We start from the raw sequence: 26,146 nt of genomic DNA on the forward strand, positions 1-26,146 counted from the left end.
CAGATTTTGGTCTCACAGCGCCGCTGTGAAAATATACTATTTTTTCTATACTTGCCTGTAGGAGTTCTTCGTATGTTCCTAGAAAGGATGCAACTATGTTTGAAAAGTTCCACCTACCCAACTTTCAATTTAGAAAAAGGTGCGAATCATATAACTCAATGTATTTTTGTGTCTTAAATTCTCAAAACGACTTTAATTAGGTTGATTAACCGGAAAGAGGGTACACATGGTTACTGACTAAGAATAAAAATAACCCGCAGAGGTCACACCACCATCTCTGAAGTGGTCACTGTGCTATCAAGATCTTAAAACATCTCTTACATGCTTTAAGTGAATATGTGAGCAAAGGCTAAATGTCACCGTTACGTTCCCTTAACCGCCGGTTTCCAGGATCCATCCGTAGTCCAGATACGGGTGTTTGTGTGTGATGCACGAATCTGTAAAGCAGTATCTTGTCACATGTTGCCTTCAGGCACAATGGAAAGCAGTATCTAACATGATCATATTGGTTTTCCTCCCCCACATAAAAGATGGCTGTGCAGGCCGTAACAGTTATTGCACATGGGGAGTGATCTTGCATGTAGGCGTTCATCCGTTTAGATGTTGTTCTCGTGTATTTATATGTATTTTTATGAAAGTGCCTGTGCACAATACACGTTTCAACACTTTGATGTCAAGTATATCACACGTGTGTGTTTGATACAAAAGGAAACAAGAGTGTGTTTAACTGTTTGCGTGCTCCAGTTCTCAATACTGAAAATGAAAGATGGGGGAAACATACATATCATTCTTTGGGTAAGTCTCAGAGAAGTAAGCTTGTGATCTGTTTGGCTGAAGTCAAATAAGCTTGTGTCTTTAGAAGCCCTGTGAGGCAACTACAATCAGGGCAGAATAAATTCTCTCTAGCACTTCCCTGCCTGCATGGCTTTAAGTAAATGATGTTTGCTCAAATGTCCTCTGTTAGGTGACTGAACCTTCATACGTTTTGCCTCCGTCTCTAATTTAATTTTTAAAAATCTAAATTGTACTTTTTGGGTCCTCATCTCACGGATCGCTGTTGTGAAGTTGCGCATGTTAAAATATACACGAGTAAGGTCTGATTTTTTCAAAGTCATTTTTTTTTTTTTTTTTTTATTATTATCACATTTACTAAATGTTAAACCCCCCCCTCAATGCAGCCACCACACAACAGTGTGACTTTCAACCGAGAGATTAGCTTAGCCCTACTACAACTGCAAACTACGAAAACTGCTCAGCTCTGCTCAGTACAGGAAGACATCATCTAACGGTGGGGTTTTCAGCATTTGTTTGCCTGAAGGAGACAGAGACACATACTTGGTCTTCAACTTGTTGTTTCTGTACCAATGCTCCCTCAGCAAAACCTCAGAGCACATTCTAATTTCATTATTTGTCTTCTAAATAATAATAATAATGATAAATGCTATAGTATTAAAACAGGGTTTTGGCATTCCCTTGGCCATTTAATACAAGATACAGTTTAGCAGCTATTTTAAATGATAAAATTGTAATTAATAACAAATCTCAAACTGTGAGAGAAACAAATACATGAAAAGATAATGACACCAGGCGGTTACAGAAAGAAAAACAACAAGAGAAATGAGTAGAATAGAGACACATTTAACACATTTAACAAAGGAAAACACATACCTGCACAAGGCACAGACTACAGTGTTTTCAGATTGTTCTTTATGCACCTCTGCTCCTGAAATACAAAGTAGAGTTAGCATTAGCTACTTACCATATTCCGCGCTAGCATGAATCTTGTTACAAAAGTCAGACTCCAAACCTCCAGAAAACTCATATCAGTGCTCCCAAATAACACAAAACCATCAGATAACGTGTCAGCAATCAACATAATTGCCTTACATAAAAATAAATAACACCAATGGCTGAATTTACGGAGGAATACCTCTAAATAACACAGCAACTAACAGCTAACACCAGCTAACCTTGGTGACGTCTCAAAGCCAGCCCACTGGGCGAGGGCAAACCGGAAGGAGCTACGGAAACTTGACAGGTACACAACAGACAATGTGCGAGATGAACATTTGCAGAGGAAATTGTAAAAGTAAACAGAGTCAAACTGACATATTCCAACATATTTTACAGATATGACGCGAGAATTCTAAAAATAAATAAATAAATAAATAAATAAATACCCACAATTCAAAACTGCAACTGAAGATTTCATGGATACAAAATGACTCCAAAGGCACCAGCTAGCTGAGGGTAAACAATCAGAAAGTGTTAAAGAGTTGTTGTCGCATGTGCCCTTAACACTGATGTCACTGTCTTGCTAGGCTAAACAGCTGCAGCAGCAAATCATTGTTATGACTTGCTCACATCACATTGTCACATCACTGTGAAATCATGACATCGCTGTCATAATCAGTTCCCAGCGAAGCCACGATGTCATCATCAGGAACAAAAACAAATGAGCTTGGCTGTTCTTGGTCCTGATGATGTCATGATGACATTGCTGATGATGTCATGATGACATCATGAAATTACCAGCAGGAGTTTTCATATAGGACCTGTTTCTCATAGTCACCAACAGTTTAGAGGTTGGGCTGGAAGGTCCAACCTCCTCCGCTGACTCTGGTCTGTTCAATCCAACAGCCAGATGATCAGCTCACTGTGGCTGCAGGTGGAGGTCTCAGCCTCCTGAAGACACCAAGCGGAGTTTGAGTACCCTAATGACCCTAGGGGCTATGCTGTCTCCAAAGGCAGGTTGGTCCTAGGTGAAGGGACAGACTAAGAACGGTTCATCAGGAACAAGAGCAACGGTTGGGAAGACCCTGAATGAAGAGAAGAAACCAGGAGACAGTGTACCCGGTCTGGAAGGCTACTGGGGCCCATCCTGGAGTCAGGCATGGGGCTGGGGCTCGTGGGCGATCCGGGCCCAGCCCAAATTGGATCATCATCTGGGGTCCAGTAGAATATTTTAACATCCATTGTCTCTAATGGATCTCTACTGCTGCTCCAGAACCAAGAACAGCTCTGTTTTATGTGTGTGCATCATGACCTGGCACACACACACAGCTCATTATTTATGGATCTCCACCCTGACGGTAGTGAATGAATGAGGCAAACACCTGTAGTAGTTAACAAGTGACATATGAGGAAGTTTATCTCTAACACATACAATACTGTTGAGAGAAACTAACACAGGTTAGTGTTGAGAAGTGTTCAATTTTAACTAAAACATTTCCGCATGTCACGTACATCACTGTATCGGAAGTCAGTAAATGCTAATACATGGAAAATGACAGTTAACGTAAGTAGGCTATTAGAGTTGTTACAGCTGATGATAAATTTTGAGCATAGCTTGATTAAGCTGTGCATGTAAACGTACTGAATGAGTCCTGATTTGCATTAAGGACGGCCTACACTCAACAGGGGTGCTCCTACCTAAGCAGCGTTTTGCCTCATTCATTCACTGAGGTCAGGGTGGAAATCAATAAATAACAACCTGTGTGTGTGCGCCAAGTCATGATGGACCCCATATGATGTCAGAGTGAGAAACTGAGATGGGATCAAAGGAAGCATTTTGTTGTATTGAGTTTGGATCCACGACATCAGCCACAACGACAGCATGGAGCTGATCTGACGATCCAAAGGGTCACGGCACCAGTGTGATGGATTGGATGAGGGCGTAAAGGAGGACATGATCCAGAGGGTGGCTTTCCAGCATTTCTTTGCCTGTAGGGGACAAAGACATATCACATGGTCTTCAGCTTGTTTCTGTACCTCTGCTCCCTCAGCAAAGCCTCAAAGCACATTCTAATTTCAGGATTTGCCTTCAAAATAATGACAATAAATGCTGTAGCATTAGAACAGTTTTGGCATTACATTGCCCATTTAACTCAAGGTACACTTAAACCGATATTTAGGAATAATACAATTGATTGGAAACTCCGTTAAGTGTAATTTGCATCAAATCTCAAACTGTGACAGAAACAAATACACGGGAAGATAATGACACCAGGCGGATACAGAGAGAAAAACAAGAGAAATGCTGTGGAATGGAGAAAGTACACGGACACAGCTACAGCTTTAACACATTTAATGAAAGAAAACACACACCTACAGAAGGCACAGACTACAGTGTCTTCAGATTGTTCTTTCTGCATCTCTGCTCCTGAAATACAAAACAGAGTTAGCAGTAGCATTAGCTACTTAAGCCGCGTATCATATCCCGCGCTAGCATAAATCTCGCTACTGAAGTCAGACTCCAAACCCCTTGACAACTCAAATCGGTGCTCACAAATAACACAAAACCACACTGGATAACGTGTCACCAATCTACATAAGCGCCCTACAAGCTAATCAATGACGTCAACTGCTGAATTACGAAGGAAAACCTCTCAATAGCACAGCAGCTAACAGCTAACACCACTTACCCTCGGTGACGTCTCAAAGCCAAAGCCAGCCCACTGGACGAGGGCAAACCGGAAGGAGCTACGGAAACTTGACAGGTACAAAACAGACAATGTGCGGGATGGACATTTGCAGAGAAAATTGTAAAAGTAAATAGAGTCCATCTGACATATCTCAACATATTTTACAGATATGATGCGAGAATTCTACAAAAATACCCAAGATTCCAAACTGCAGCTGTAGTACGTTTAAAACTAAAACCGTTTCAAAACAAATGCATCAATTGGACAGTTTAAACAGTGTCTAACGAGTTCATAATCCACGACTGATACACGGAGATGAGCAGTGAACAAAAGTCAAGTGTGCACCATAAGTCAGATTATTCTTGCATCTGATCCGTTTAAATTCAAGTCGAACACATTTCAGCTATCGGGAGGTTCTGGTGCTATGCTGCGCTGCGCCGCGGTCGCCTTGACACTCATAGGTGTGATCTGCAGTAGGAAGATTGGAGCCTTCCCACTGTCCCGATTTGGGGTCCACCGGGGAGCTGTGAATGCCAACGCCCCCGTAGCGCAGTTGGAGCAGCGCCTGCACTAGTGCTCCCGCTTTTGTGACTCTTACATAAAACACCCTTTAACGCATCTCATCTTCTACTATCGCTTAGCCTCACTCGTATCGCCTACCACCGTTCAACCCACATGTGAAACATTTCATCGTTTCTCTTCTGTCTGATCGTGAATGTGTTTCACAACCAGAAGGTCCGGGTTCGAATCCGACTGGGGCCTTTCTGTGTAGAGTTTGCGCTTCCTGGCTATAAGTATGCTCCTGCAGCGAGTGCTGGTTCTAATGACTGGATGACGTAGCTTGAGGAGATCAAAGGAGATCCTTTGTCCCAGTCATCAGACAACGTCACTCTTTAAATGGTCAAATACAAAGATATGCTATCAACTGTACATCGTTTTGAACCACCACTCAGTTATTTTACAGACATACATGTTAACACAGGGATAAAAAGGGATACACTATGACAATATGTAGGCTGTACATGTGTCTGGAATCCTATACAATATGCTGAGGTAATGCCTTGTTTAAGAAACAGTCCTCCAGGTTTACCTCATGCTGTCAGCCAAGCCAACTCCAGTCTTGTCAACTTGTTGGATGAGCTCACAACATCATAACTGGCCCCTCTTCCATCCCAGCTCTCCCCAGAACCTCTCCTCCTTCCCTCAAGGTCAGCCTCTCCACTGTATGTTCCTCCTTCCTTGTTGGCAGCGTGTACTGAGGACCAGCGTCTAGAGGAAGAACAAGGCGTCTGAAGCTGCTGCTGCAGGACACGGACCAACATCTGACAGGAGATGATGCAGTGCATCTGGTGTCTTTGTCATTTCTTTATCAAGTCGGTATTGTTTGTTTACATGTCCACACAGTGCAAATACCTCTGGACAAATAATAATGGTTGACAACAACCATTATAGAAGTCTGCTTAATGATGTCTCCATTCTCTTACGACTCCGTCTGAAAAGACACAAGGTGAACTGATTATGTGCAGTCAGCAGTAGTAGTTTGCCTTCTTCAACACTTTCCCTGAGTTGTGCTCTGGAGGCGTTTTGTATGAACAAAGCTTGTGCTCCACGTTTGAAGCCCTTCTCCCTATTTGTCCTAGCCGGGGTTGGAAGCAGTGATCTTCAGGTCCTCAACCAGTGCCCTGGAGCAGGGAGTTTGCCTTTGGAGGCTGACGTGCAGTCAGCGATGGTAGGGTCCCACAGCACATGAGAACACGTGAGGTTAAAACATGATGAAATTAAACAGTATGATGGCTCACATTAAAACAGCCACAGTAAAACCAAACACTGTGGCATCTGAGTCAAGGAGAAAGGTCATTTAGAACATGGTGTAACGAGTGTAGAGAAAGACACGATTCAAGGTGTGGTGTTCCAGCATTTATTTGGCTGCACAAGACATGAGCTCATACATTTCCTTCAAATTGTTCTTTCTGCCGCCAACAAACATCGATGAACTTGTGCAAACGAATGGAGAAAGTTTGTGGAGACAAAATGACTCCAAAAGCGCCACCTAGCTCAGGGTATCAGAAAGTGTTAAAGTGTTGTTCTCCAATGTGCCCCTAACACTGACGTCATTAATTTGCTAAACTACACAGGTGCAGCAGCAAATCAAAACACTGTAATGGCTTGCTCCTGTGACTAGTTAATGCCAGTCAAATACAACTGAAGGCTGTGTGTTTGTGTTGGTCCATGACTAAAACTGAGGCCTGTGTAATGGCAGGATTATGGACTTAGCTCAGTAACTTCAGGGTTAATCCTGGGTTTCCCGTATCACGAAGCTGGATTCATAACCATGGTAACTTACTCTGAATGGGTAACCTGCTTCAGGTCAGGGTAACTTTCAGGATTTATCTGAATCCGATAAAAGGCTCCACCCACCGGCCAATCAGCTGTTCGGGAAAGAATGATGTGCCCTTTTGAGATTGAGATTGGAGCCCAAATCACGAGAAGAGCGTTACGGCGTGAACGCATCTTCCAGGAGATAACCACACAAAGAAGAGGATATTTTTGCCATTTGTCCCCACTAAGCTCAAACACAGCTAAGGATCAGGATAATTTCATTAAGGCCAACAACTTGATGTATCTAACTCTGGCATCAGTTTCCAGCTGTAAAGTCGCCCATATAAAATCATGAAATTAAGAAATCCAACTCCGCAGATGAATTTTTTTGTGCTTGGTTTGTCCCACGTTCTTTTTACTCTAGAGGGATTACATCTGGGGGAATGAGTCTGTCAGACACACGATTCATCTATGCAGCATAGTGATTGGGTTTCATGGCTGCGTTAAACGGAAACTAATTGAGCCATTGATGTGTAATTTATGCATTTGTGCAATCCTTTGCCATGCCATTTGGCGTCTCTTCGGCGCAGTCACTGTGTTTAACTTTTTTCTTCATATTTGAGGAGAATCAATCTTTGCTCCTTTTTGCTGGCGGATCAGTGCTAATGATTGTGATTGGTCTGCTGCCTCGGAACCCGCCCTAATACGTGCACCATGACCGATTCACAACAAGACAAACCTGGGTTGAGTTACCGAGTTGATAACCAGTGTCGTGAAACCGCTTATCCAGATTGTCATTGTTGTGGACAGGTTCAGCTGGATAGGTTGGGAGTAACCCCGGGTAAGTTGAGCTTGCTTCGTGACCCAGGCGTCTTGCGTTATAGTTCTTTTGTGACGGCAGCGTCAACAGAAACACTGCACCCTCATCAACAGTGTATTATAAACCTGAGTATATGGACAACTGGAAGCGTAGACCGCTCCAAAGGGTCATGGTACCAGTGTGACGGATGGATGAGGGCGTAGAGGAAGACATGATCCAGAGGGGGGTTGTCCAGCATTTCTTTGCCTGAAGAAGACAGAGACACATACATGGTGTTCAGCTTGTTTCTGTACCTCTGCTCCCTCAGAGCACATTCTAATTTCAGGATTTTCCTTCTAAATAATAACAGTGACAAAAATAATAATAAATGCTGGAGCATTAGAATAGTTTTGGCATTACATTGTCCATTTAACTCAAGGTACACTTTAACAGCTATTTAGGAATAATACAATTGATTGGAAACACCGTTAAGTGTAATTTGTATCAAATCTCAAACTGTGACAGAAAGAAATACACAGGAAGATAATGACACCAGGCGGATACAGACAAAAAAAAAAAAAACAAGAGAAATGCTGTGGAAAGTACACGGAGACAGCGAAAGTTTTAACACATTAAACAAGGGAAAAACACAGACCTACAGAAGGGGAAAAACTCAGTGTCTTCAGATTGTTCTTTATGCACCTCTGCCCGTGAAACACAAAGTAGAGTTAGCATTAGCGTTGGCTACTTAAGCCACGTAACGTATCCCGCGCTAGCATAAATCTCACTACAAAAGTCAGACTCCAAACCTCTCGAAAACTCAAATCGGTGCTCACAAATAACACAAAACCACCCTGGATAACGTGTCAGCAATCCACGTAATCGCCCTATATGCAAATTAATAACGCCAATGGCTGAATTTACGGAGGAAAACGTCTCAATAGCACAACAGCTAACAGCTAACACCACTTACCCTTGGTCACGCCTCAAAGCCAAAGCCAGCCCACTGGGCGAGGGCAAACCGGAAGAAGCTACGGAAACTTGACAGGTACACAACAGGCAATGTGCGGGATGGACATTGACAGAAGTAACTGTAAAAGTAAATAGAGTCCATCTGACATATCTTAACATATTTTACAAATATGATGCGAGAATTCTACAAAAATACCCAACATTCCAAATTACAGCTGTAGCAAGTTTTAAACTAAAACCGTTTCAAAACAAATACATCAATTGACCACCTTAAAACAGTGTGTAGCAAGTTAATAATCCACGACTGAAATATGGAGATGAGCAGTGAACAAAAGTCAAGTGTGCACCATAAGTCAGATGAGTCTTGCATCTGATCCGTATAAAAAGTAGTCGAACATATTTTACTTGTGCGGACGGCCAGTGCTATGCTGCGCTGGAGCTACAGTCGCCTTGTCATTCACGGGTGCGGGCTTGATGGCGCCCCTCGCGTTGGCCCAATTGTGGGGACGCCTGGGAGGCTGTGAATGGCGAAGGCGACAAGTAAGTAGCACAGAGGCAGCGGCCGTTCCGTTTTTTGCAGCGGCTGCACTAGTCCTCCTGCTTTTGTACTTGCATAAAACACATTTTAACGCATCTCATCTTCTACTACCAGTTATTCTCACTACGGTCACCCACATCCCTTCAACTCAAATGCAAAACATTTCGTCGTTTCTTTTTGTCTGATCGTGAAGATGCCTCACAGCAAGAAGGTCCGGGTTCGAATCCGACTGGGGCCTTTCTGTGTGGAGTTTGCATGTTCTCCCTGTGTCTGCGTGGGTTGTGTCCAGGTGCTCTGGCTTCCTCCCACCGTCCAAACATATGCTCGTTGGGTTAATTGGTGATTGTAAATCGGTGTAGGTGTGCAGGTGAGCGTGGATGGCTGTATCTCTCCCTGCTTTACTCTTGCGACAGATTGGCGACCTGTTCAGGGTGTACCCCGTCTCTTGCCCAGTGACAGCTGGGATAGACTCCGGTAACAACCGTAACCCTAGTGAGGATAAGCGGTAGAAGAAGATGGAATGGGATCATGAAGCTGAGCTTGATGTTGCATTGATAGGAGTTCAGCCCTTGGACAAATCTCCCTGTTTTCCTGGCTATAGGTATGCTCCTGCAGCGACTCCTGGTTTTAATAATTGCATCAAGTAGCTTGAGGAGAAGAGAAAGAAACACAAGCGAAATGCTGTGGAATGGAGAAAGTACACAAACGTTTCAACACATTTAACAAAAGAAAACACATACCTGCACAAAGCACAGACTACAGTGTCTTCAGATTGCCCTTTCTGCACCTCCGCTCCTGAAACACAATATAAGAGGTACAAGCACTGTAGCCACGTAACATATCCCGCGCTAGCATAAATCGCGCTCAAAAATTCAGACTCCAAACCTCCAGAAAACTCATCAGTGCTCAGAAAACAATACAAACCCACTGGACAACGTGTCAGCAATCCACGAAATCGCCCTACATGCAAACTAATAACCCCAATGGCTGAAAACGTCTCAATAGCACTAAAGCTAACAGCTAACACCACTTACCCTTGGTGACGCCTCAAAGCCAGCCCACTGGGCGAGGGCAAACCGGAAGGAACTACGGAAACTTGACAGGTACACAACAGACAATGTGCGGGATGAACATTTGCAGAGGAAATTGTAAAAGTAAATAGAGTCAATCTGACATATCTCAACATATTTTACAGGTATCAGGCGAGAATTCTAAAAAGATACCCAGGATTCCAAACTGCAGCTGTAACACGTTTAAAACTAAAACCATATCAAAACAAATACATCAATTGATCACCTTAAAATAGTGTCTGGCAAGTTAATCATCCACGACTGAAACACAGAGATGAGCAGAGAAGAAAAGTCAAATGTGCACCATAAGTCAGATGAGTCTTGCATCGGAGACGTATAAATTCAAATCGAGTACAGTTCCGCTATCGGGAGGTTCTGGTGCCATGTTGCGCTGCGCCGCGGTCGCCTTGACATTCATAGGTGTGATCTGCAGTAGGAAGATTGGAGCCCCCCCACCGCCCCGACCCGGGGCCCACCGGGGAGCCGCGAACGCCAACGCCCCCGCAGCGCAGCCGGAGCAGCGCCCGCACCAGCCCCCCCGCCCCCGCGACCCCCACACAAAACACCCCCAAACGCACCCCATCCTCCACCATCGCTCAGCCTCACTCGTGTCGCCCACCTCCCTTTAACCCACATGTGAAACACTTCATCGTTTCTCTTCTGTCTGATCGTGAATATGCTTCACAACCAGAAGGTCCGGGTTCGAATCCGACTCGGGCCTTTCTGTGCAGTTTGCGTTTCCTAGCTATAAGTATGCTCCTGCAGCGAGTGCTGGTTCTAATGACTGGATGACGTAGCTTGAGGAGATCAAAGGAGATCCTTTGTCAAACAGTCATCGGACTGTACAATGTCGCTCTTTAAATGGTCAAATACAAATATGTGCTATCAACTGTACATCCACCACTCAGTTATTTATGTCAATGCACCATCTAGTACCAGTGAGAAGCAACGATGGAAGCAGGAGGTTGTATTTACTGGAAATGCTGAGTTCAACTTACCAGTAGGTTAAAAAAAAAAAACAAAAAAAAAAAACTGTGATCTGAGAACTGAAATGGCATCTTTAAAAAAGGGGATAAACTATGACAATATGTAGGCTGCTTCATGTGTCTGGAATCCTAGACAATATGCTGAGGTCATGCCTTGGTTAAGACACAGTGTGCACACTTGATCTTCAGGTCCTCAACCAGTACCCTGGAGCAGGGAGCTTGTCTTTGGAGGGTGAGCGTTGCAGTCAGCGTAGAAAGGGTCCCATAGCCCATGAGGACACGTGAGGTTGAAACACGATGGAATTTAAACAGTGTGATGGCTCACACTAATAACCAACAGAAAACTAAACACTGTGACATCTACGTTCAGCAGAAAGGTCATTTAGCACATGTTGTAATAGATGTGATGAGGGCGTAGAGAAAGACACAATCCAAGGTGAAGTTTTCCAGCATTTATTTGGCCACAGAAGACATGGACACATACATTGTCCTCACTCACTGACTCCAAAGGCACCAGTGTTCTAGTCCTTTTGTGATAGCAACGTAAACAGAGACACTGCACCCTCGTCAACAGTCTTCTATAAACCTGAGTATGTGGCGATGTGGAAGGGTAGCCAACGACAACATGGACCTGATCTGAAGATCCAAAGGATCACAGCACCGGTGTCACGGATGGGATGAGGGCGTAGAGGAAGACACGATCCAGAGAGTGGTTTACCAGCCTTTGTTTGCCTGAAGAAGACAGAGACGCAGAGATGGTCTTCAGCTGGTTTCTGTACCTCTGCTCCCTCAGCAAAGCACATTCTAATTTCAGGATTTGCCTTCTAAATAATAACAATAATGAAAATAATAAATGCTGTAGCATTAAAATAGGTTTTCTAAAATGGGTCCCAGCTGCTCCAGGCCATTGGTGCGTTTTCCTCACGGGGGTGGGTTGAAGGTGGCTTTGTGGTTTGTGGTGTCCTCCAGATGCTCCTCCTCTCCATGTACCTCCTTGGTGTTCTCTGTGCTAGGTCACCCTCTGCATTCCTTGCTTGTATTGTCTGTCACAATAGCTTCTCCTCTGGGATCCTGGAACTCTTGTCGTTGTGGTTTGTGTTGCATTCAGGTCCTGGAGTCTCCAGTGAAGATGAGAGAATTAAGAACTTACTTACCTTCTACCTGTGGCTGCTCCTCTGGCCACTATGATGCCAGGAGTAAGCAAGTCTTTTCTGGGGCTCCTGGTGCCTTCAGGTCCCTGCTCCTGAAGTACGCACTAATGTCCAGAGTGGGAGTAGTTGCTCCTTTATCATCAGTGGGATCCTGGGGCTCTTCTTGGAAACCTCTTCCACTCCCCTCGTATCCATCCAGCTCTAGACTTGAAGACAAATAAGAAAACACTTACAGTACAGCACTGTCTCTGTATCCTTCTGAACCTCAGTTGTGATGGTGTGGTATACTTACACGTTTTGAATTTACATAACAAAATCTGGTATTTATATATTTTCACACTATGTTCATGTCATGATAACTTCATTGGAAAACTGACAGAAACCAACAATGTACATCAGTATAACCTAACCAGTAACCCTCATTTGCATAAGATATAACGATAATCAGAATATTTTCCCCCTGTACTGTTCTTGCATCTTGTTCATTTGTTCTCTACACATCATCCTGGCAGAACTTGTTTTTTCATGTGGTGTCCAACAACTATTCTGTGACTGGTCAGAAATGAAAAGTGGGCGTGGTTGATGCAGAAAAGGGGAAATGCTAGCGGGAACTCAGCGCTCCGAGATGCTCATACTCAGTGTGACTGCTAATCTCTCCTGGGTATTGAGAAGAGATTGAGATATTTGCTTGACTTGTTTCTGTAAATGACCAGGGGGCTGTTAGTCCCTGTCCTCTTTCCCTATGAATGCTGCTCTAACGAGCCATTAGTCAGAGGCTCCAGTCTGAAGGTGTGAATGGGGTTAAAACTTGATAGGGACAGATGTTAAGAAGGTATTATAAATAGATGGCAGATTATATCTCAATCCATCTCCTCTGTTTAGAGAAGGTGTCTTCAATCTGACACAGACTGGAAAAGACATCAGTCTTCCCTGGCTATGATTTGGAAGTCTTCAAAGAGTGTTGTTTGGCCTTCAGGTGGAGGTGGAGCGCTGAATAATTTCCTGATGAGCGAACTCTCTTGTGTTGGTACATGCGTTTGGGGATGAGTTGTTTGATTTCCCTAATGTACAAGTCTATACATTCCTCACTGCACTGAACAGCATACACTACATTACTCTACTGTCCAAAGACAAGCTGGTTGGGTTAACCGCTGGTTGTGAATTGGTGGTAGGTGTGAAGGTGAGCGTGAATCTGTCTCTCAGCGCGGTAGCGACTTGACCACACCTCTCGCCCAATGACAGCTGGGATAGACTCCAGCAACCCCTGCGACCCTAGTGAGGATAAGTGGCAGTAGAAGATGAGATGAAGTTTACCTTGATGTTGCATTGATAGGCATCCAGCCTGTGGATAAACTTTCCTAGTTTTCCCAAGCTCAGTCTCTCCACTGCATGTTCCTCCTTCCTTCAGGTCCTCAACCAGTGCCTTGGAGCAGGGAGTTTGCCTTTGGAGGCTGAGCGCTGCAGTCAGCGTAGGTAGGGTCCAGCACCATGTGAGGAGGCGTGAGGTTAAAACATGACATGATGAAATTAAAGAGCGTGACAGCTCATGTTAACAGCCAACAGTAAAACTAAAGACTGCGGCATCTGAGATGAGAAGAAAAGTCATTTAGCACGTGGTGTAATGGATGTGATGAGGGTGCAGAGGAAGACATGATCCCAGGTGTGGTTTTCCAGCATTTATCTGCCCGCTGAAGACATGGGCACATACATTGTCCTCAAATTGTTCTTTCTGCCACAAACAAACACTAATGGTCAATCACTGTGTGTTTGTCTTGCTAAGCTACACAGGTGCAGCAGCTTATCAATACATTGCGACATCATGTCATCGCTGTCATAATCAGTTCCCAGTGATGTCATAGCGAAACTATGATGACATCATCAGGGGAAAAAAAAAACAAATGAGCTTGGCTGTTTTTGTTCCTGATGATGTCATGATGACATTGCTGATGATGTCATCATGACATCATGAAATTACCAGCAGGAGTTTTCATATAGGACCTGTTACTCATAGTCACCAACAGTTTAGAGGTTGGGCTGGAAGGTCCAACCTCCTCCGCTGACTCTGGTCTGTTCAAGCCAACAGCCAGATGATCAGCTCACTGTGGCTGCAGGTGGAGGTCTCAGTCTCCTGAAGACACCAAGCTCATGCTTACTGTGTAGCGCCCAGCCAATCCAGTGGAAGGCCATTAGTGGCCCTTTTAGTATTTTCTCCTCCTTGAACCGTGGTGGAGGAATTTGAGTGCCCTAATGACCCTGGGGGCTATGCCGTCTCCAAAGGCAGGTTGGACCTAGGTGAAGGGTCAGACTAAGAACGGTTCATCAGGAACAAGAGCAACGGTTGGGAAGACCCTGAATGAAGAGGAAAAAACAGGAGATCCAGGCCCCAAACTGGGGACAACCCAATGCTTCTCTTGATCACATCTCAGTTTTGCGCTCTATATGCAAAAGAACTCCGACAACATCTGGGGTCCAGTAGAACATTTTAACATCCATTGTCTCTAATGGATCTCTACTGCTGCTCCAGAACCAAGAACAGCTCTGTTTTATGTGTGTGCGTCATGACCTGGCACACATGTACAACTTATTATTTATGAAGTTAGTGAACGAATGAGGCAAACACCTGTAGTAGTTAACAATTGACAATATGAGGAAGTTTATCTCTAACACATACAGTACTGTTGAGAGAAACTAACACGGGTTAGTGTTGAGAAGTGTTTAATTTTAACTATAAAAAGAGTCAATAACAACACAGGAGTGTTAATAGTGTGAACCCATATAGACACTTTAAAAGTGTTAATATTGACGTTTTTTGCATGTCCTGTACAGTACTGTATCGGAAGTTAGTAAATGCTAATTACACAGTTAACGTAAGTAGGCTATTAGAGTTGTTACAGCTGATGATAAATTTTGAGCATAGCTTGATTAAGCTGTGCATGTAAACATACTGAATGAGTCCTGATTTGCATTAAGGACGGCCTACACTCAGCAGGGGTGCTCCTACCTAAGCAGCGTTTTGCCTCATTCATTCACTAAGGTCAGGGAGGAAATCAATAAATAACAACCTGTGCGTGTGCGCCAAGTCATGATGGACCCCATATGATGTCAGAGTGAGAAACTGAGACGGGATCAAGGGAAAGATTTTCTTGTATCCAGTTTGGATCCACAACAGCAGCCACAACGACAGCATGGAGCTGATCTGAGGATCCAAAGGGTCACGGCACCAGTGCGACGATGGGATGAGGGCGTAAAGGAAGACGTGATCTAGTGGGTGGTTTTCCAGCATTTGTTTGCCTGAAGGAGACAGAGACACATACATGATCTTCAGATTGTGGTTTCTGTACCTCTGCTCCCTCAGCAAAGCCTCAAAGCACATTCTAATTTCAGGATTTGCCTTCAAAATAATAACAATAAATGCTGTAGCATTAGAACAGTTTTTGGGCATTACACTGCCCATTAATTTCAAGGTACACTTTAATAGCTTTTTATGAATGATAAAAGTGACTGGAAACCCTGTTATGTGTAATTAGTATCAAATCGCAAACCATGAGAGAAACAAATACACGGGAAGAAAATGACACCAGGCGGATACAGAGAGAAAAACAAGAGAAATGCTGTGGAAAGCACACGTACACAGCGAAAGTTTTAACACATTTAATAAAATAAATCACATACCTACAGAAGGCACAGACTACAGTGTCTTCAGATTGTTCTTTCTGCATCTCTGCTCCTGAAGCAGAAAATAAGACTTAGCATTAGCTACTTAAGCCACATAACGTATCCTGCGCTAGCATAAATCGCGCTGAAAATGTCAGACTCCAAACCTCCAGAAAACTCATATCAGTGCACAACAAACAACACAAAACCATTGGATGTCGTGCCTGCAATCCATGTTCTGTCATCTACGTTAAAAATAATTTGAATTCTGAATTCACAGTGGAAAACCTCTCAATAGCACAACAGCTAACAGCCAACGGCCAACAGCTAACAGTGTTACAGCTAACACCAGCTAACCTTGGTGACGTCTCAAAGCCAGCCCAATGGGCGAGGGCAAACCGGAAGGAGCTACGGAAACTTGACAAGTACACAACAGACAATGTGCGGGATGAACATTTGCAGAAGAAAATTGTAAAAGTAAATAGAGTCCATCTGACATATTTCAACATATTTTACAGATATGATGCGAGAATTCTACAAAAATACCCAAGATTCCAAAGTGTAACTGTTGCACGTTTAAAACTTTAACCATATCAAAACAAATACATCAATTGACCACCTTAAAACAGTGTGTAGCAAGTTAATAATCCACGACTGAAACACGGAGATGAGCAGAGAAGAAAAGTCAAGTGTGCACCATAAGTCAGATGAGTCTTACATCGGAGGCGTATAAAAAGTAGTCGAACATATTTTACTTGTGCGGACGGCCAGTGTTATGCTGCGCTGGAGCTACAGTCGCCTTGTCATTCACGGGTGCGGGCTTGATGGCGCCTCCCGCGTTGACCCAACCGTGGGGACGCCTGGGAGGCTGTGAATGGCGAAGGCGACAAGTAAGTAGCACAGAGGCAGCGGCCGTCCCGCTTTTTGCAGCGGCTGCACTAGTCCTCCTGCTTTTGTACTTGCATAAAACACATTTTAACGCATCTCATCTTCTACTACCAGTTATTCTCACTACGGTCGCCCACATCCCTTCAACTCAAATACGAAATATTTCATCGTTTCTTTTTGTCTGATCGTGAAGATGCCTCACAGCAAGAAGGTCCGGGTTCGAACCCGACTGGGGCCTTTCTGTGTGGAGTTTGCATGTTCTCCCTGTGTCTGCGTGGGTTGTGTCCAGGTGCTCTGGCTTCCTCCCACCGTCTAAAGATATGCTCGTTGGGTTAATTGGTGATTGTAAATCGGTGTAGATGTGCAGGTGAACGTCCGTCTGTTTTAGTCTTGTGACAGACTGGCGACCTGTCCAGAGTGTACCGGTCTCTCTGGGATAGACTCCGGTAACGTTAACCCCCACGAACCGAGTGAGAACGTGGTAGTAGAAAATGAGTTGACACGGGATCATGAAGCTTACCTTGATGTTGCACTGACAAATCTTGCTGCTTTCCTGGCTATAGGCTGCTCCTGCCAGTGTTCGTTGTAATAATTAGATCAATTAGCTTGGGTAGAAGAGAAAGAAACACAAGAGAAATGCTGTGGGATGGAGAAAGTACACGAACGTTTCAACACATTTAACAAAAGAAAACACACACCCAATGAAGGCACAGACTACAGGGTCTTCAGATTGTTCTTTCTGCACCTCTGCTCCTGAAACACAAAATACGACTTAGCATTAGCTACTTAAGCCACGTATCATATCCCGCGCTAGCATAAATCGTGCTGAAATTCAGACTCCAAACCTCCAGAAAACTCACACCAGTGCTCAGAAAACAACACAAAACCACTGAACAACGTGCCAGCAATCCACGAAATAGCCATACGTGCAAATTAACAATGACAATGGCTGAATTTACAGAGGAAAACGTCTCAATAGCACAACAGCTAACACCACTTACCCTTCGTGACGTCCCAAAGCCAGCCCACTGGGCGAGGGCAAACCGGAAGGAGCTACGGAAACTTGACAGGTACACAACAGACAATGTGCGAGATGAACATTTACAGAGGACATTGTTAAAATAGAGTCCATCTGACATATCTCAACATAATTTACAGATATGAGGCGAGAATTCTAAAAAGATACCCAGGATTCCAAATTACAGCTCTACCACGTTTAAAACTAAAACCATATCAAAACAAATACATCAATTGACCACCTTAAAATAGTGTCTGGTAAGTTAATAATCCACGACTGAAACACGGAGATGAGCAGAGAAAAAAAGTCAAATGTGCACCGTAAGTCAGATGAGTCTTGCATCGGAGACGTATAAATTCAAGTCGAACACAATTGAGCTATCGGGAGGTTCTGGTGCTATGTTGCGTTGCGCCGCGGTCGCCTTGACATTCATAGGTGTGATCTGCAGTAGGAAGATTGGAGCCCTCCCACCGTCCCGATTTGGGGTCCACCGGGGAGCCGCGAATGCCAATGCCCCCGCAGCGCAGCCGGAGCAGCGCCTGCACCAGTCCCCCTGCCCCCGTGACCCCCACACAAAACACCCCCCAACGCACCTCATCCTCAACCATCGCTTAGCCTCACTCGTGTCGCCCACCTCCCCCCAACCCACATGTGAAACATTTCATCGTTTCTCTTTTGTCTGATTGTGAACATTCCTCACAGCAAGAAGGTCCGGGTTCGAATCCGACTGGGGGCTTTCTGTGTGGAGTTTGCGTGTCTACGTGGGATGTGTACAGGAGCTCCGGCTTACTCGTTGGGTTAATTGGTGATTGTAAATCGTTGCAGTTGTACAGGTGAACGTGAATGGCTGTCTGTCTCTCTGCGTCAGACTCCGGCAACCCCCGCGACCCTAGTGAGAATGCGGTAGTAGAAAATGAGGCGAGACGGGATCATGAAGCTTACCTTGATGTTGCATTGATAAAGGCACAGCCCTTGGACAATCTTCCGGTTTTCCTGGTTATAGGTATGCTCCTGCAGCGAGTGCTGGTTGTAATAATTAGATGACGTAGCTTGAGTAGACACTCTTTAAATGGTCCAAGTATATGGTTTCAGCCACCACCACTCAGTTATTTTGCACAGATATACATGCTAACACAGTCTTATCATATTATCTTCCTTTTCCTTTTGCTATTACATGTTGATTTTTTGCTGATATTGTTGGTGTGTTATGTTGATGTTTGTGTACAAGCTACTGGACACTCGAATTTCCTCCAGGGACCGAATAAAGTATTTTTCTTTTCTATTCTGTTGTCTATGTCAATGCACCATCTAGTGAAAAAGGGATAAACTATGACAATATGTAGGCTGCTTCATGTGTCTGGAATCTTAGACAATATGCTGAGGTCATGCCTTGGTTAAGAAACAATGTGCACGCTTGCTCTTCAGGTCCTCAACCAGAACCCTGGAGTTTGTCTTTGGAGGGTGACCGTTGCAGTCAGCGTAGAAAGGGTCCCACAGCCCATGAGGACACGTGAGGTTGAAACACGATGGAATTTAAACAGTGTGATGGCTCACACTAAAAACCAACAGAAAACTAAACACTGTGGCATCTACGTTGAGCAGAAAGGTAATTTAGCACATGTAACGGATGTGATGAGGGCGTGGAGAAAGACACAATCCAAGGTGAAATTTTCCAGCATTTAACACGGACACATACGTTGTCCTCACTCACTGACTCGCTGACTCCAAAGGCACCACCTAGCTCAGGGTAAACAATCAAAAAGTGTTAAAGTGTTGTTCTCCAATGTGCCCTTAACACGGACGTCATTGTCTTGCTAGGCTGCACAGGTGCAGCAGCAAATCAACACATTGTTATGACTTGCTCCTGTGACTAGTTCATGTGAGTCAAGCGCAACTGAAGGCTGTGTGTGTTTGTATCGTCAACAGTCTTCTATAAACCTGAGTATGTGGCGATGTGGAAGGGTAGCCAACGACAACATGGACCTGATCTGAAGATCCAAAGGATCACAGCACCGGTGTCACGGATGGGATGAGGGCGTAGAGGAAGACACGATCCAGAGAGTGGTTTACCTGTCTTTGTTTGCCTGAAGAAGACAGAGACGCAGAGATGGTCTTCAGCTGGTTTCTGTACCTCTGCTCCCTCAGCAAAGCACATTCTAATTTCAGGATTTGCCTTCTAAATAATAATAATAATGAAAATAATAAATGCTGTAGCATTAAAATAGGTTTTCTAAAATGGGTCCCAGCTGCTCCAGGCCATTGGTGCGTTTTCCTCACAGGGGTGGGTTGAAGGTGGCTTTGTGGTTTGTGGTGTCCTCCAGATGGTCCTCCTCTCCATTTACCTCCTTGGTGTTCTCTGTGCTAGGTCACCCTCTGCATTCCTTGCTTGTATTGTCTGTCACAATAGCTTCTCCTCTGGATCCTGGAACTCTTGTCGTTGTGGTTTGTGTTGCATTCAGGTCCTGGAGTCTCCAGTGAAGATGAGAGAATTAAGAACTTACTTACCTTCTACCTGTGGCTGCTCCTCTGGCCACTATGATGCCAGGAGTAAGCAAGTCTTTTCTGGGGCTCCTGGTGCCTTCAGGTCCCTGCTCCTGAAGTACGCACTAATGTCAAGAGTGGGAGTAGTTGCTCCTTCATCATCAGTGGGATCCTGGGGCGTTCTTGGAAACCTCTTCCACTCCCCTCGTATCCATCCAGCTCTAGACTTGAAGACAAAGAAGAAAACACTTACAGTACAGCACTGTCTCTGTATCCTTCTGAACCTCAGTTGTGATGGTGTGGTATACTTACACGTTTTGAATTTACATAACAAAATCTGGTATTTATATATTTTCACACTATGTTCATGTCATGATAACTTCATTGGAAAACTGACAGAAACCAACAATGTACATCAGTATAACCTAACCAGTAACCCTCATTTGCATAAGATATAACGATAATCAGAATATTTTCCCCCTGTACTGTTCTTGCATCTTGTTCATTTGTTCTCTACACATCATCCTGGCAGAACTTGTTTTTTCATGTGGTGTCCAACAACTATTCTGTGACTGGTCAGAAATGAAAAGTGGGCGTGGTTGATGCAGAAAAGGGGAAATGCTAGTGGGAACTCAGCGCTCCGAGATGCTCATACTCAGTGTGACTGCTAATCTCTCCTGGGTATTGAGAAGAGATTGAGATATTTGCTTGACTTGTTTCTGTAAATGACCAGGGGGCTGTTAGTCCCTGTCCTCTTTCCCTATGAATGCTGCTCTAACGAGCCATTAGTCAGAGGCTCCAGTCTGAAGGTGTGAATGGGGTTAAAACTTGATAGGGACAGATGTTAAGAAGGTATTATAAATAGATGGCAGATTATATCTCAATCCATCTCCTCTGTTTAGAGAAGGTGTCTTCAATCTGACACAGACTGGAAAAGACATCAGTCTTCCCTGGCTATGATTTGGAAGTCTTCAAAGAGTGTTGTTTGGCCTTCAGGTGGAGGTGGAGCGCTGAATAATTTCCTGATGAGCGAACTCTCTTGTGTTGATACATGCGTTTGGGGATGAGTTGTTTGATTTCCCTAATGTACAAGTCTATACATTCCTCACTGCACTGAACAGCATACACTACATTACTCTACTGTCCAAAGACAAGCTGGTTGGGTTAACCGCTGGTTGTGAATTGGTGGTAGGTGTGAAGGTGAGCGTGAATCTGTCTCTCAGCGCGGTAGCGACTTGACCACACCTCTCGCCCAATGACAGCTGGGATAGACTCCAGCAACCCCTGCGACCCTAGTGAGGATAAGTGGCAGTAGAAGATGAGATGAAGTTTACCTTGATGTTGCATTGATAGGCATCCAGTCTGTGGATAAACTTTCCTAGTTTTCCCAAGCTCAGTCTCTCCACTGCATGTTCCTCCTTCCTTCAGGTCCTCAACCAGTGCCCTGGAGCAGGGAGTTTGCCTTTGGAGGCTGAGCGCTGCAGTCAGCGTAGGTAGGGTCCAGCACCATGAGAGGAGATGTGAGGTTAAAACATGACATGATGAAATTAAAGAGTGTGACAGCTCACGTTAACAGCCAACAGTAAAACTAAAGACTGCAGCATCTGAGATGAGAAGAAAGGTCAGTTAGCACATGGTGTAATGGATGTGATGAGGGTGTAGAGGAAGACGTGATCCCAGGTGTGGTTTTCCAGCATTTATCTGCCCGCTGAAGACATGGACACATACATTGTCCTCAAATTGTTCTTTCTGCCACAAACAAACACTAAATGTCAATCACTGTGTGATTTTCTTGCTAAGCTACACAGGTGCAGCAGCTAATCAATACATTGCGACATCATGTCATCGCTGTCATAATCAGTTCCCAGTGATGTCATAGCGAAACTATGATGACATCATCAGGAACAAAAATAAATGAGCTTGGCTGTTCTTGTTCCTGATGATGTCATCATGACATCATGAAATTACCAGCAGGAGTTTTTATATAGGACCTGTTTCTCATAGTCACCAACAGTTTAGAGGTTGGGCTGGAAGGTCCAACCTCCTCCGCTGACTCGGGTCTCTTCAAGCCAACAGCCAGATGATCAGCTCACTGTGGCTGCAGGTGGAGGTCTCAGCCTCCTGAAGACACCAAGCTCATGCTTACTGTGTAGCACCCAGCCAATCCAGTGGAAGGCCATTAGTGGCCATTATAGTATTTTCTCCTCCTTGAACCGTCACTTTATCGTGGTGGAGGAATTTGAGTGCCCTAATGACCCTAGGGGCTATGCCGTCTCCAAAGGCAGGTTGGTCCTATAGGTGAAGGGTCAGACTAAGAACGGTTCATCAGGAACAAGAGCAACGGTTGGGAAGACCCTGAATGAAGAGAAAAAAACAGGAGATCCAGGCCCCAAACTGGGGACAACCCAATGCTTCTCTTGATCACATCTCAGTTTTGCGCTCTATATGCAAAAGAACTCCGACAACATCTGGGGTCCAGTAGAACATTTTAACATCCATTGTCTCTAATGGATCTCTACTGCTGCTCCAGAACCAAACAGCTCTGTTTTATGTGTGTGCGTCATGACCTGGCACACATGTACAACTTATTATTTATGAAGTTAGTGAACGAATGAGGCAAACACCTGTAGTAGTTAACAATTGACAATATGAGGAAGTTTATCTCTAACACATACAATACTGTTGAGAGAAACTAACACGGGTTAGTGTTGAGAAGTGTTTAATTTTAACTATAAAAAGAGTCAATAACAACACAGGAGTGTTAATAGTGTGAACCCATATAGACACTTTAAAAGTGTTAATATTGACGTTTTTTGCATGTCCTGTACAGTACCGTATCGGAAGTTAGTAAATGCTAATTACACAGTTAACGTAAGAAGGCTATTAGAGTTGTTACAGCTGATGATAAATTTTGAGCATAGCTTGATTAAGCTGTGCATGTAAACATACTGAATGAGTCCTGATTTGCATTAAGGACTGCCTACACTCAGCAGGGGTGCTCCTACCTAAGCAGCGTTTTGCCTCATTCATTCACTAAGGTCAGGGAGGAAATCAATAAATAACAACCTGTGCGTGTGCGCCAAGTCATGATGGACCCCATATGATGTCAGAGTGAGAAACTGAGATGGGATCAAGGGAAAGATTTTCTTGTATCCAGTTTGGATCCACAACAGCAGCCACAACGACAGCATGGAGCTGATCTGAGGATCCAAAGGGTCACGGCACCAGTGCGACGATGGGATGAGGGCGTAAAGGAAGACGTGATCTAGTGGGTGGTTTTCCAGCATTTGTTTGCCTGAAGGAGACAGAGACACATACATGATCTTCAGATTGTGGTTTCTGTACCTCTGCTCCCTCAGCAAAGCTTAAAAGCACATTCTAATTTCAGGATTTGCCTTCAAAATAATAACAATAAATGCTGTAGCATTAGAATAGTTTTTGGGCATTACACTGCCCATTAATTTCAAGGTACACTTTAATAGCTTTTTATGAATGATAAAAGTGACTGGAAACCCTGTTATGTGTAATTAGTATCAAATCGCAAACCATGAGAGAAACAAATACACGGGAAGAAAATGACACCAGGCGGATACAGAGAGAAAAACAAGAGAAATGCTGTGGAAAGCACACGTACACAGCGAAAGTTTTAACACATTTAATAAAATAAATCACATACCTACAGAAGGCACAGACTACAGTGTCTTCAGATTGTTCTTTCTGCATCTCTGCTCCTGAAGCAGAAAATAAGACTTAGCATTAGCTACTTAAGCCACATAACGTATCCCGCGCTAGCATAAATCGCGCTGAAAATGTCAGACTCCAAACCTCCAGAAAACTCATATCAGTGCACAACAAACAACACAAAACCATTGGATGTCGTGCCTGCAATCCATGCTATGTCATCTACGTTAAAAATAATTTGAATTCTGAATTCACAGTGGAAAACCTCTCAATAGCACAACAGCTAACGGCCAACGGCCAACAGCTAACAGTGTTACAGCTAACACCAGCTAACCTTGGTGACGTCTCAAAGCCAGCCCAATGGGCGAGGGCAAACCGGAAGGAGCTACGGAAACTTGACAAGTACACAACAGACAATGTGCGGGATGAACATTTGCAGAAGAAAATTGTAAAAGTAAATAGAGTCCATCTGACATATTTCAACATATTTTACAGATATGATGCGAGAATTCTACAAAAATACCCAAGATTCCAAATTACAGCTGTAGTACGTTTAAAACTAAAACCGTTTCAAAACAAATGCATCAATTGGACAGCTAAAACAGTGTCTAACAAGTTAATAATCCACGACTGATACACGGAGATGAGCAGAGAAGAAAAGTCAAGTGTGCACCATAAGTCAGATGAGTCTTGCATCGGAGGCGTATAAAAAGTAGTCGAACATATATCACTTGTGCGGACGGCCAGTGCTATGCTGCGCTGGAGCTACAGTCGCCCTGTCATTCACGGGTGCGGGCTTGACGGCGCCCCTCGCGTTGACCCAATTGTGGGGACGCCTGGGAGGCTGTGAATGGCGAAGGCGACAAGCAAGCAGCACAGAGGCAGCGGCCGTCCCGCTTCTTGCAGCGGCAGCACGAGTCCTCCTGCTTTTGTACTTACATAAAACACATTTGAACGCATGTCATCTTCTACTACCAGTTATTCTCACTACGGTCGCCCACATCCCTTCAACTCAAATACGAAACATTTCATCGTTTCTTTTTGTCTGATCGTGAAGATGCCTCACAGCAAGAAGGTCCGGGTTCGAACCCGACTGGGGACTTTCTGTGTGGAGTTTGCATGTTCTCCCTGTGTCTGCGTGGGTTGTGTCCAGGTACTCTGGCTTCCTCCCACCGTCCAAACATATGCTCGTTGGGTTAATCGGTGATTGTAAATCGGTGTAGATGTGCAGGTGAGCGTCTGTCTGTTTTAGTCTTGTGACAGACTGGCGACCTGTCCAGAGTGTACCCGTCTCTCTGGGATAGACTCCGGTAACGTTAACCCCCACGAACCGAGTGAGAATGTGGTAGTAGAAAATGAGTTGACACGGGATCATGAAGCTTACCTTGATGTTGCACTGACAAATCTTGCTGCTTTCCTGGCTATAGGCTGCTCCTGCGAATGTTCATTGTAATAATTGCATCAAGTAGCATGAGGAGAACAGAAAGAAACACAAGAGAAATGCTGTGGAATGGAGAAAGTACACGAACGTTTCAACACACTTAACAAAAGAAAACACACACCTAATGAAGGCACAGACTACAGTGTCTTCAGATTGTTCTTTCTGCTCCTGAAACACAAAATACGACTTAGCATTAGCATTGGCTACTTAAGCCACGTAACGTATCCCGCGCTAGCATAAATCGTGCTGAAAAATTCAGACTCCAAACCTCGAGAAAACTCACACCAGTGCTCAGAAAACAAAACAAAACAACGTGTCAGCAGTCCACGAAATCGCCGTACATGCAAATTAACAATGACAATGGCTGAATTTACAGAGGAAAACCTCTTAATAGCACAACAGCTAACACCACTTACCCTTGGTGAGGACTCAAAGCCAGCCCACTGGGCGAGGGCAAACCGGAAGGAGCTACGGAAACTTGACAGGTACACAACAGGCAATGTGCGGGATGAACATTTGCAGAGGAAATTGTAAAAGTAAATAGAGTCCATCTGACATATCTCAACATATTTTACAGATATGATTGAGAATTCTAAAAAGATACCCAGGATTCCAAATTACAGCTCTACCACGCTTAAAACTAAAACCATAACAAAACAAATACATCAATTGACCACCTTAAAATAGTGTCTGGCAAGTTAATAATCCACGACTGAAACATGGA

General features: G+C 44.2%; 4 long non-coding RNA genes across 12 annotated transcripts; all 4 read right to left on the minus strand.

The window, feature by feature from the left end:
- Positions 1-798: 798 nt before the first annotated feature.
- Positions 799-10,064, minus strand: LOC124999710. 2 transcript variants are annotated; one of them, XR_007111217.1, is made up of 4 exons: positions 9,793-10,064; positions 8,920-9,032; positions 8,516-8,633; positions 799-1,723 (listed from the first exon to the last, which is right to left on the minus strand). It is a non-coding gene; the product is annotated as an uncharacterized LOC124999710 (long non-coding RNA). The 2 variants fall into 2 exon arrangements; XR_007111216.1 differs by having other exon boundaries at positions 8,920-9,699.
- LOC124999709 lies at positions 6,320-8,500 on the minus strand. Its single transcript, XR_007111215.1, has 2 exons — positions 8,198-8,500; positions 6,320-7,809 (listed from the first exon to the last, which is right to left on the minus strand). It is a non-coding gene; the product is annotated as an uncharacterized LOC124999709 (long non-coding RNA).
- Positions 10,065-11,091: 1,027 nt separating the features above from the next.
- On the minus strand, positions 11,092-25,562 carry LOC124999707. Of its 8 annotated transcripts, none has more exons than XR_007111209.1 (7): positions 17,803-18,267; positions 17,500-17,554; positions 17,322-17,371; positions 16,669-16,781; positions 15,932-15,986; positions 13,574-15,550; positions 11,092-12,465 (listed from the first exon to the last, which is right to left on the minus strand). It is a non-coding gene; the product is annotated as an uncharacterized LOC124999707 (long non-coding RNA). The 8 variants fall into 8 exon arrangements; XR_007111210.1 differs by lacking the exon at positions 16,669-16,781 and having other exon boundaries at positions 11,092-12,179; positions 12,263-12,465; positions 17,322-17,406; XR_007111213.1 differs by lacking the exon at positions 16,669-16,781 and having other exon boundaries at positions 11,092-11,840; positions 12,034-12,465; positions 17,322-17,406.
- On the minus strand, positions 18,487-25,533 carry LOC124999708. The gene is made up of 4 exons (XR_007111214.1): positions 25,366-25,533; positions 23,977-24,031; positions 21,635-23,595; positions 18,487-20,526 (listed from the first exon to the last, which is right to left on the minus strand). It is a non-coding gene; the product is annotated as an uncharacterized LOC124999708 (long non-coding RNA).
- Positions 25,563-26,146: the final 584 nt, after the last annotated feature.

This window comes from Mugil cephalus, chromosome 22 (assembly GCF_022458985.1).
Source record: "Mugil cephalus isolate CIBA_MC_2020 chromosome 22, CIBA_Mcephalus_1.1, whole genome shotgun sequence".
NCBI classification, from domain to species: Eukaryota; Metazoa; Chordata; class Actinopteri; order Mugiliformes; family Mugilidae; genus Mugil; species Mugil cephalus.